This window comes from Onthophagus taurus, chromosome 10, assembly GCF_036711975.1.
Source record: "Onthophagus taurus isolate NC chromosome 10, IU_Otau_3.0, whole genome shotgun sequence".
Taxonomy (NCBI): Eukaryota; Metazoa; Arthropoda; class Insecta; order Coleoptera; family Scarabaeidae; genus Onthophagus; species Onthophagus taurus.
In genome coordinates, this window is record NC_091975.1 from 12,634,435 (window position 1) to 12,646,731 (window position 12,297).

Below are 12,297 nucleotides of genomic sequence, written 5' to 3' on the forward strand. Positions count from 1 at the left end.
CGGGAATTGAAGCATGTTCCAAAAAAAGTTTTAAAACAAAAGTTGTAGCAAATTTTATTCTTAACAACATTGCTCTCTTGTATATTTGCTCTCAGATTCGTCAATATTGAGAAAAATGAAAAAATTTAAAAATTTGATGAATTTCCTTATTTTACTATCAGTTAATCGTAACATGCGGGAATTGAAGCATGTTACAAAAATACTTTTAAAACAAAAATTGTAGCAAAATTTATTCTTAACAATATTGCTTTCTTGTCTATTTGCTTTCAGATACGTCAATATCCAGAAAAATACGAAAATATGAAGATTTGATAAATTTCGTTGTTTTACAAATTGTTAATGGTAATACTTGGAAATTGGAGCATATTGTAAAAAAACTTTTGGGACGAAAGTTGTAGCTAATCTTATTCTTTACAATATTGCTCTCTTGTACATTTCTGCTCAGATTCGTCAAAATAAGAAAAGTTGAAAAACTTGATGTATTTCCTTGTTTTACTATTAACTAATGGTAATATTCGGGAATCGAAGCATGTTACAAAAATACTTTTAGAACAAAATCTATAGCAAATTTTACCCTTTACACATTACTCTGTAACGCTTTTGCTCTTAGATGCATCAATGTAGAGAAATATTCAAAAATATGAAAATTGGAAAAATTCGTACTTAGTTACACAAATTGCTAATGGAAAAAAAACTGTAATCCGAGTATGATACAGAAAAACTTTTAGAACAAAAGTTGTAGTAAATTTTACTCTTTACACATTACTCTCTAACACCTTTGCTGTCAGATGTATCGATGTAGAGAAATATTCAAAAATATGAAACTTGGAAAAATTCGTAGTTACACAAGTTGCTAATGGAAAAGAAAACTGTAATCCGAGCATGATACAGAAAAACTTTTATAACAAAAGTTATAGCAAAAATTGTTGCAAATTTTGTTCTTAACAATATTGCTCTCTTGTATATTTGCTCTCAGATGCGTGAATATTGAGAAAAATACAAAAATTTAAAAATTTGATGAATTTCCTTGTTTTACTACTAGCTAATGGTAACATTCGGGAATTAAAGCATGCTATCAAAAAACCTTTAGAACAAAAGTTGTTGCAAATTTTGTTATTAACAATATTGCTCTCTTGTATATTTGCTCTCAGATGCGTCAATATTAAGAAAAATACGAAAAATTAAAAATTTGATGAATTTCCTTGTTTCACTATTAGCTAATGGTACCATTCGGGAATCGCAGCATGTTATCAAAAAACTTTTATAACAAAAGGTGTAGTAAATTTTGTTCTTAACAATATTGTTCTCTTATATATTTGCTCTCAGATACGGCGATATTGAAGAAAATACGAAAGTTTAAAAATCTGATGAATTTCTTTGTTTTACTATAAGTAATGGTTTGTGAATAGAAGCATCTTATCAAAAAACTTTTAGAACAAAAGTTGCAGCAAATATTGTTGTTAACAATATTGCTCTGTTGTATATTTGCTCTCAGATTCGTCAATATTGAGAAAAATAGGAAAATTTGATGAATTTACTTGCTTTACTATTAGCTAATGGTAACATTCGGGAATCGAAGCATTTTACAAGAAAACTTTTATAACAAAAGTTGTAGCAGAATTTGTTCTGAGGAATATTGCTCTCATATATTTTTGCTCTCAGATGCGTCAATATCGAGAAAAATACGAAAATATGAAAATTTGATGAATTTGATGCTTTTTCAAGTGGTTGTAGCAATCGGGAATCGAAGCATGTTACAAAAATACTTTTAGAACAAAAGTTGTTGCAAATTTTATTCTTAACAATATTGCTCTCTTGTACATTTGCTCTCAGATTCGTCAATATTGAGAAAAATATAAAAATTTAAAAATTTGATGAATTTCCTTGTTTTACTATTAGCTAATGGTAACATTCGGGAATCGAAGCATGTTACAAAAATACTTTTAGAACAAAAGTTATAGCAAAATTGATTCTTAACAATATTGTTCTCTTTCGCTTTTGCTCTCAAATGTGTCAATATCGAGAAAACACAAAAATGCGAAAATTTAATGAATTTTGTTGTTTTACTTACTCTTAATGGTAACATTTGGGAATCGGAGCATGATATCAAAAAAATTATATAACAAAAGTTGTAACAAATTTTATTCTTAACGATATTGCTTTCTTGCACTTTTGCTCTTAGATACATCAATATCGAGGTAGATACGAAAATATGAAAATTTGATAAATTTCGTTGTTTTACAAATTGTTAATGGTGACACTTGGAAATTGGAGCATGTTATAAAAAAACTTTTAGAACAAAAGTTGTAGCAAATTTTGTTGTTAACAATATTGTTCTCTTGTATATTTGCTCTCAGATTCGTCAATATTGAGAAAAATACGAAATTACGAATATTTGACGAATTTTTTGTTTTGCTTACTCTTAAAGGTAACATTTAGGAATCGGAGCATGTTATGAAAAAACTTTTGGAACAAAAGTTGTTGCTAATTTTGTTCTTAACAATATTGCTTTCTTATATATTTACTCTCAGATACGTCAATATCGAGAAAAATACAAAATAAGACCATGTTTTTATTTCCTTATCCAGATTATTTTCGAGTTATTTAAGGCGACTTAATGACTCTGTTTAATGAGATGACACGCTCTTTGCCTCTATTACGTGATATACATCGAAATTTCAAGACTACTTCTTACCTAATGCTAAAAATTAATTCACCAAAGATTAATTCACCACAAAACGCTTTTTTTAAGTTAAAAATTAAATTAATCTCATTTAAAAAAATCAAGGAAATAAAATTTAATCCTTATCTTTTTGGCACATCTTAAATTGAGTCCTGCTCGGTGTTATCCCGCCTTGAATAATCTTCCTTTTAAACTCAACTCGTTTTTATCATTATGTCAAGGTTACTCTCGATAAATAAAACTTTGAGTTTGAAACTATCGGTTAAGACAAGGAAGATATTCGATTTTGACAACTTTAATTTGTTGATAATTAAAGTGAAATAAATAATTAAAGAAATTCGAATAACCCTAAAGGGTTAGGGAGTTTAATTCTTTAAAAAATTCTTGTAAATTTCGTTTCAACACATTTTTTGAGAGGTTCTTATGGAAGGTTTTGAATTAATTCAATTTCAGTCGAGTTTTAGATCTTGTGTGGTGAAGACGCTTCTTAAAAGGACCTCTGGGTGCCAAAAAACATAAAATGAGAGAGTTTTTAAATCAATCGTTTCGTTTAGTGACAATTTAAAGTGTTAATTTCACCACTAAGTGATAACTAAAGTTTTAAGGTAATGTGTTAAGTTGGATTTAAAAAGTTATAACTGCGATGTTTATGGGAATTAAGAAATTATTTGGGGTGTTGAATCTTTATTAAATTTGCTTTAAAATGCTGTTTCTTTCAACTCGATATCTCAATTCGTTCTTGAGATACGACCTTTTAAAGTTTATGTTTCATATCGAAAAATTAAACATGTAGAGTTGGGTTTAAAAAATCATAACAAATAGGCGCTTGTATAAATCATAACGATATTATCAGCAATTGTACTACAAATTATAAGCTTTCTAATGACACAAACGGATTTCCAAAATATTTGTTAGTTTTTGAGATATTAATTTTTTAACAGAAGGTGAAATCGTGATTTTGGATCTTGTGGGTAGAGGATGAATTAGAAAATCGGAGCGTTTTAGAAAAAACGTTTTAATATAAAAGTTGTAGCAAATTTAATTCTTAACAAAATCACTCTTTTACACTTTTACTCTCAGATGCATAGAAATCGAGAAAGATTCGAAATTCAATTCGATGAAATCGTGGTTTTGTATCTTGTTGGTAGAGGACGAATCAGAAAATCGGAACGTTTTAGACAAAAGTTTTAGTATAAAAGTTGTAGCAAATTTCATTCTTAACAATATCACTCTTTTACACTTTTTCTCCCAGAAGCATAGAAATCGAGAAAAATTCGAAATTAAATTACATGAAATCGTGATTTTGGATCTTGTTGGTAGAGGATGAATCAGAAATTCGGAACGTGTCACAAAAAAAATTTTAATATAGAAGTTGTAGCAAATTTAATTCTTAACAATATCACTCTTTTATACTTTTACTCCCAGAAGCATAGAAATCGAGAAAATTTCGAATTCAATTAGATGAAATCGTGGTTTTGCATCATTTTGGTAGAGGACGAATCAGAAATTCGGAACGTGTCAGAAAAAAAGTTTTAAGATAAAAGTTGTAGCAAATTTAATTCTTAACAATATCACTCTTTTACACTTTTACTCCCAGAAGCATAGAAATCGAGATAAATTCGAAATTCAATTAGATGAAATCGTGGTTTTGTATCTTGTTGGTAAAGGACGAATCAGAAAATCGGAACGTTTTAGAAGAAAGTTTTAAGATAAAAGTTGTAGCAAATTTCATTCTTAACACTTTTGCTCTTTTACACTCTTACTCCCAGAAGCATAGAAATCGAGATAAATTCGAAATTCAATTAGATGAAATCGTGGTTTTGTATCTTGTTGGTAGAGGACGAATCAGAAAATCGGAACGTTTTAGAAGAAAGTTTTAAGATAAAAGTTGTAGCAAACTTCATTCTTAACATTTTTGCTCTTTTACACTCTTACTCCCAGAAGCATAGAAATCGAGAAAAATTCGAAATTCAATTAGATGAAATCGTGGTTTTGGATCTTGTGGGTATAGGTCGAATTAGAAAATCGGAACGTTTTAGAAAAAAATTTTTAGTATAAAAGTTGTAGCAAATTTAATAATTAACAATTTTGCTTTTTTATACTTTTGCTCTGAGATGTATAGAAATCGAGAAAAATACGAAATTCAATTAGATGAAATCGTGGTTTTGCATCTTGTTGGTAGAGGACGAATCAGAAATTCGGAACGTTTTAGAAAAAAAGTTTTAGTATAAAAGTTGTAGCAAATTTAATTCTTAACAATATCACTCTTTTACACTTTTACTCCCAGATGCATAGAAATCGAGAAAAATACGAAATTCAATTAGATGAAATCGTGGTTTTGGATCTTGTTGGTAGAGGATGAATCAGAAATTCGGAACGTGTCAGAAAAAATGTTTTAGTATAAAAGTTGTAGCGAATTTAATTCTTAACAATATCACTCTTTTACACTTCTCCTCCCAGAAGCATAGAAATCGAGAAAAATTTGAAATTCAATTAGATGAAATCGTAGTTTTGCATCTTGTTGGTAGAGGATGAATCAGAAATTTGGAACGTGTCAGAAAAAAAGTTTTAGTATAAAAGTTGTAGCAAATTTCATTCTTAACAAAATCACTCTTTTACACTTTTACTCTCAGATGCATAGAAATCGAGAAACGTTCGAAATTTAATTAGATGAAATCGTGGTTTTGCATCTTGTGGGTAGAGGACGAATCAGAAAATAGGAACGTGTTAGAAAAAAAGTTTCAGTATAGAAGTTGTAGCAAATTCAATTCTTAACAATATTGCTCTTTTACACTTTTACTCTCAGATGCATTGAAATCGAGAAAAATTCGAAAAGGTGACAATTAGATGACATCGTGGTTTTGCATCTTGAGGGTAGAGGACGAATCAGAAAATTGGAACGTGTTATAAAAAAAGTTTTAGTATAAAAGTTGTAGCAAATTCAATTCTTAACAATATTGCTCTTTTACACTTTTACTCCTAGAAGCATAGAAATCGAGAAAAATGCGAAATTCAATTAAATGAAATCGTGGTTTTGCATTTTGTTGGTAGGGGATGAATCAGAAAATCGGAACGTTTTAGAAAAAAATTTTTTGGATAAAAGTTGTAGCAAATTTCATTCTTAACAAAATCACTCTTTTACACTTTTACTCCCAGAAGCATAGGAATCGAGGTAAATTAAAATTAATTTAATTATAAAATAATTAATTAAATTAAATAGGGGCTATCTCAAAAACGAAAGAAAATACGATAAAAAGTTACTCTTTATGTTCGATTTGAAATTCATTTTTGTTGTGAGGACGCTTTTTAAACTTAAATCTCTCGGTATCAAAACGTAGCATTCAACACCACAGAAAATGACACTTTTTAAACCGATCGTTTCGTTCAGTGCCAAGTGTTTTAACCATTAAAATATTTAAGGTAATATTTAACTCTAAGAAAAAAACACTTTTAGACTTTTTAGTTAATTAAAAGCGGTTCAAAACAGTTTCTTTTCTCGTTATTGATGTTAAAATACGACTAATTAATATCAAGTTGAAATTAAAACTAATTTTTCTTTCACTTTTGCTCTCAGATGTGTCAATATTCAGAAAAATACGAAAATTTAAAAATTGATGAATTTTTTTGTTTTACTATTAGTTAATGGTAACCCGTGGATTAAAACTCCGAGAGATGCTTTAATATCGTAGTAAATAAAATAGTTTATAGCTGTTGATGAAAAAAATGAATTAAATAGAAATTTATTTGCAATACGAAATGAGACGATGTTTTTATTTCCTTATCCAGGTTATTTTCGGGTTATTTAAGACGACTTAATGACTCTGCTTAATGAGATGACACGCTCTTTGGGTCTATTACGTGATGTAGATTGAAATTTCAAGATAACTCCTCACCTAAAGCTAAAAAACTTAATTCATCACAAAACTAATGGTAACATTTGGGAATCGGAGCATGTTATCAAAAAACTTTTATAACAAAAGTTGCAGCAGGTTTTGTTATTAACAATATTGCTCACTTGTATATTTACTCTCAGATGCGTCAATATTAAGAAAAATAGGGAAATGTAAAAATTTGATGAATTTTCTCGTTTTACTATTAGCTAATGATAACATTTGGGAATCGGAGCATACTATCAAAAAACTTTTATAACAAAAGTTGTAGCTAATCTTATTCTTAACAATATTGCTCTCTTATATGTTTGCTCTCAGATGCGTCAATATTGAGAAAAATAGGAAAATTAAAAAATTTGATGAATTTTCTTGTTTTACAATTAGCTAATGGTGACATTTGGGAATCGGTGCATGTTATCAAAAAACTTTTAGAACAAAAGTTGTAGCAGGTTTTGTTATTAACAATATTGCTCACTTGTATATTTGCTCTCAGATGCGTCAATATTGAGAAAAATACGAATATATGAAAATTTGACGAATTTTTTGTTTTACTGGTGTTAATGGTAACATTTGGGAATCGGAGCATGTTATCAAAAACCTTTTAGAACAAAAGTTGTTGCAAATTTTATTCTTAACAATATTGCACTCTTGTATTTTTGCTCTCAGATGCGTCAATATTGAGATAAATACGAAAATTAAAAAATTGGGTGAATTTTCTTGTTTTACTATTAGCTAATGGTAACATTTTGGAATCGGAGAATGTTATCAAAAAACTTTTATAACAAAAATTGTAGCAAATCTTATTCTTAACAATATTGCTCTGTTGCACTTTTGCTCTTAGATGCGTGAATATCGAGATAGATCCCAAAATATGAAAATTTGATGAATTTGTTCCGCTTTCAAGTTATTAAGGGTAACACTTCAGAATCGGAGCATGCTATAGGAAATCTTTTATAACAAAAATTGTTGGAAATTTTATTGTTAACAATATTGCTCTCTTACACTTTTGCTCTTAGATACGTCAATATCGAGATAGATACGAAAATATGAAAATTTGATGAATTTGTTGCTCTTTCAAGCTATTAAAGGTAAAAAGTAATTAAATTTAATTTTCTTAGAATTGTACTTTTGAAACTGGTTTTATTAATTAATTAAGTCTTACTAATTTCGGCCCATGGCCATCTTCAGAAACTAATTTTACAAGAGTTTACAAATAGGTCATATCGCAAAGTATTAAGTTCATAAATGTAATTATTCAAATAATTTTTTTTTAAGTTTAAAACGAAATAACAAGTTAACACGTTAAAATTGAAGAACGTTCTTCAATTTGACCTTTTTGTGAACTCTTGTAAAATTAGTCTCTGAAGCAGGCCATGGGTCGAAACTAGTAAGACTCAATTAATTAATAAAACCAGTTTCAAAAGTACAATACTGAGAAAATTAAATTTAATTACTCATTCACAAATTAAACAACTGGTAAAATGGATTTTAATTATAATTATCTATTAAAGGTGACACTTGAGAATCGGAGCTTGCTATAAGAAAACTTTTATAACAAAAATTGTTGCAAATTTTGTTCTTAACAATATTGCTCTCCTGCAGTTTTGCTCTTAGATGCGTCAATATCGAGATAGATACGAAAATATGAAAATTTGATGAATTTGATGTTTTACTATTAGCTAATGGTAACACTTGGGAATCGGAGCATGTTATCAAAAAACTTTTACAAAAAAAGTTGTTGAAAATTTTGTTCTTAACAATATTGCTCTCTTATATATTTGCTCTCTGATTCGTCAATATTGAGAAAAATACGAAAATTTGGAAATTTGATGAATTTTCTTGTTTTACTATTAGCTAATGGTAACATTCGGGAATCGGAGCATGTTATCAAAAAACTTTTCTAATAAAAGTTGTAGCAAATTTTGTTCTTAATAATATTGCTCTCTTGCACTTTTGCTCTTAGGTACGTCAATATCGAGAAAAATACGAAAATATAAAAATTGGACGAATTTTTTGTTTTACTAGTGTTAATGGTAACATTTGGAAATCGAGGCATGTTATAAAAAATTTTTTAGAACAAAAGTTGTTGATAATCTTATTCTTAACAATATTGCTCTCTTATATATTTGCTCTTCGATTCGTCAATGAGAAAAATACGAAAATTTAAAAATTTGATGAATTTTCTTGTTTTACGATTAGCTAATGGTAACATTTGGAAATCGGAGCATGTTATTAAAAAACTTTTATAACAAAAGTTGTAGTAAATTTTGTAGTTAACAATATTGCTCTCTTGTATATTTGCTCTCAGATTCGTCAATATTGAGAAAAATGGAAAAATTTAAAAATTTGATGAGTTTCCTTATTTTACTATCAGTTAATCGTAACATGCGGGAATTGAAGCATGTTCCAAAAAAACTTTTTAAACAAAAGTTGTAGCAAATTTTATTCTTAACAACATTGCTCTCTTGTATATTTACTCTCAGATTCGTCAATATTGAGGAATATGGAAAAATTTAAAAATTTGATGAATTTCCTTATTTTACTATCAGTTAATCGTAACATGCGGGAATTGAAGCATGTTCCAAAAAAACTTTTTAAACAAAAGTTGTAGCAAATTTTATTCTTAACAACATTGCTCTCTTGTATATTTGCTCTCAGATTCGTCAATATTGAGAAAAATGGAAAAATTTAAAAATTTGATGAATTTCCTTATTTTACTATCAGTTAATCGTAACATGCGGGAATTGAAGCATGTTCCAAAAAAACTTTTTAAACAAAAGTTGTAGCAAATTTTATTCTTAACAACATTGCTCTCTTGTATATTTACTCTCAGATTCGTCAATATTGAGAAATATGGAAAAATTTAAAAATTTGATGAATTTCCTTATTTCACTATCAGTTAATCGTAACATGCGGGAATTGAAGCATGTTCCAAAAAAACTTTTTAAACAAAAGTTGTAGCAAATTTTATTCTTAACAACATTGCTCTCTTGTATATTTACTCTCAGATTCGTCAATATTGAGGAATATGGAAAAATTTTGAAATTTGATGAATTTTTTGTTTTACGATTAGCTAATGATTTGGGAATCGGATCATGTTATCAAAAAACTTTTAGAACAAAAGTTGTAGCAAATCTTGTTCTTAACAATACTGCTCTCTTATATATTTGCTCTTCGATTCGTCAATATTGAGAAAAATACGAAAATTTAAAAATTTGATGAATTTTCTTGTTTTACGATTAGCTAAGGTAACATTCGGGAATTGAAGCATGTTATTATAAAACTTTTATAACAAAAGTTGTAGCAAATTTTGTTCTTAACAATATTGCTCTCTTATATATTTGCTCTCCGATTCGTCAATATTGAGAAAAATACGAAAATTAAAAAATTTGATGAATTTCCTTGTATTACGGTTAGCTAATGGTAACATTTTGGAATCGGAGCATGTTATCAAAGAACTTTTTTAACAAAAGTTGTAGCAGATTTTGTTATTAACAATATTGCTCAGTTGTATATTTGCTCTCAGATTCGTCAATATTAAGAAAAATACAAAAATTTGAAAATTTGATGATTTCCTTGTTTTACTATTAGCTAATGGTAACATTTGGGAATCGAAGCATGTTATCAAAAAACTTTTAGAACAAAAATTGTAGCAAATTTTGTTATTAACAATATTGCTCTCTTGTATTTTTGCTCTCCGGTTCGTCAATATTGAGAAAAATCCGAAAATTTGAAAATTGATGAATTTTCTTGTTTTTCTATTAGTTAATGGTAACATTTCGGAATAGGGGCATGTTATCAAAAAACTTTTATAACAAAAGTTGTGGCAAATTTTATTCTTAACAATATCACTCTTTTACACTTTTACTCCCAGAAGCATAGAAATCGAGAAAAATTCGAAATTCAATTAAATGAAATCGTGGTTTTGCATTTTGTTGGTAGGGGATGAATCAGAAAATCGGACCGTTTCAGAAAAAAATTTTTAAGATAATAGTTGTAGCAAATTTAATTCTTAACAAAATCACTCTTTTACACTTTTACTCTCAGATGCATAGGAATCGAGAAAAATTAAAATTAAATTAATTATAAAATAATTAATTAAATTAAATAGGGACTATCTCAAAAACGAAAGAATATACGATAAAATGTCACTCTTTATGTTCGATTTGAAATTCATTTTTCTACCAGAAACACATCTCAAAGTTGCTCCAAAACTGTTCTTATGAAAGGCATGCGCGTTGAAGTGAACGCGTGTTTCAAAACAATTTTCAGTCGACTCCTAGTTCTTGTGTTGTGAGGACGCTTCTTAAACTTAAATCCCTCGGTATCAAAACGTAGCATTCAACACCACATAAAATGACACTTTTTAAACCGATCGTTACGTTCAGTGCCAATTTAAAGTGTTTTAACCACTAAAATATTTAAGGTAATTTAACTCTAAGAAAAAAAACATTTTTAGACTTTTTAATTAATTAAAAGCGGTTCAAAACAGTTTCTTTTCTCGTTAATATACGACTAATTAATACCAAGTTGAAATTAAAACTAATTAAGCCTAATCGTTCGAATAATTCGCGTTTAAACAACTCGATTATGAGAAGAATTTCGTTCTAGTTGCAATTTTCACTACGAAATCGACCGGATTAAATCGATATTGTTACTATTTTAAGACTTAAACCGACCTTCCCTTATTTTAACATTATTTCGTACCGAAAAGAATTTTTTTTGAGAATTTATTGCGGCTAATTTTAACGGAGTTGACCCAATAACGCAAGAAATGTGGTTACCATTTTAGATTTGAGTAAATAAGCAAAAATAATTGGATATTTAAAAATGATATAATCACTTATAATTGTTTAAAAACGATTTGTTAATTAAAAAGTAACCTTGTAGTGAATTGAAAAGTGTTAGAGAGAAATTTTTTTTTTACTTTGAGTTTAAGGGGTCATATCTGCCTCATTTATGGGAGTTAAGAAACGAGTTTTATGTCAAATTAAAGCTTAAAGTGTTTACTTTAAAAGCATGTAATTGTTTGTTAAATAATACAAAAAAGTTATTAGAAAAATTTTTTATTTTAACCCAAAATGAAAAAATTGATGAATTTTTTATTTTACTATTAGCTAATGGTAACATTTGGGAATTGAAGCATGTTATCAAAAAACTTTTAGAACAAAAGTTGTTGCATATTTTGTTATTAACAATATTGCTCTCTTATATTTTTGCTCTCAGATGCGTCAAAATTGATAAAAATACGAAAATTTAAAAAATTGATGAACTTTGTATTCTAGTTTTAGTTAATCGTAACATTTCGGAAGCGCAGAAAGTTAACAAAAAAATTTTAGAACAAAAGTTGTTGCAAATTTTGTTATTAACAATATTGCTCTCTTATGTTTTTGCTCTCAGATGCGTCAATATTGAGAAAAATACGAAAATTTAAAAATTTCTTGAATTTCCTTGTTTTACTATTAGCTAATGGTATCATTCGGGAATTGAAGCATGTTATCAAAAAACTTTTAGAACAAAAGTTGCTGCAAATTTTGTTATTAAGAATATTGCTCTGTTATATTTTTGCTCTCAGATGCGTCAATATTGAGGAAAATACGAAAATTTAAACATTTGATGAATTTTCTTATTTTACTATAAGCTAATGGTAACATTTGGAAATCGGAGTATGTTATCACAAAATTTTTAGAACATAAGTTGTTGCAAATTTTCTTCTTAACAATA

The 12,297-nt window shown here is 28.1% G+C and overlaps 1 protein-coding gene across 4 annotated transcripts in view; it reads left to right on the plus strand.

Annotated features, from left to right (window-relative positions):
* The first annotated feature begins 3,149 nt into the window (after positions 1–3,149).
* Positions 3,150–12,297, plus strand: part of LOC111420093 (Suppressor of ER stress-induced death) — a 50,332-nt gene continuing 41,184 nt past the window's right edge. For 2 of the 4 annotated variants that reach the window (XM_071199230.1, XM_023052997.2), the window contains exon 1: positions 3,150–3,288. The gene's annotated coding sequence lies outside the window, so the exon portion shown is untranslated. Of the gene's footprint in view, positions 3,289–10,843; positions 11,000–12,297 lie in introns of those variants that run through there. The other 2 variants (XM_071199229.1, XM_023052994.2) reach the window with 1 other exon arrangement.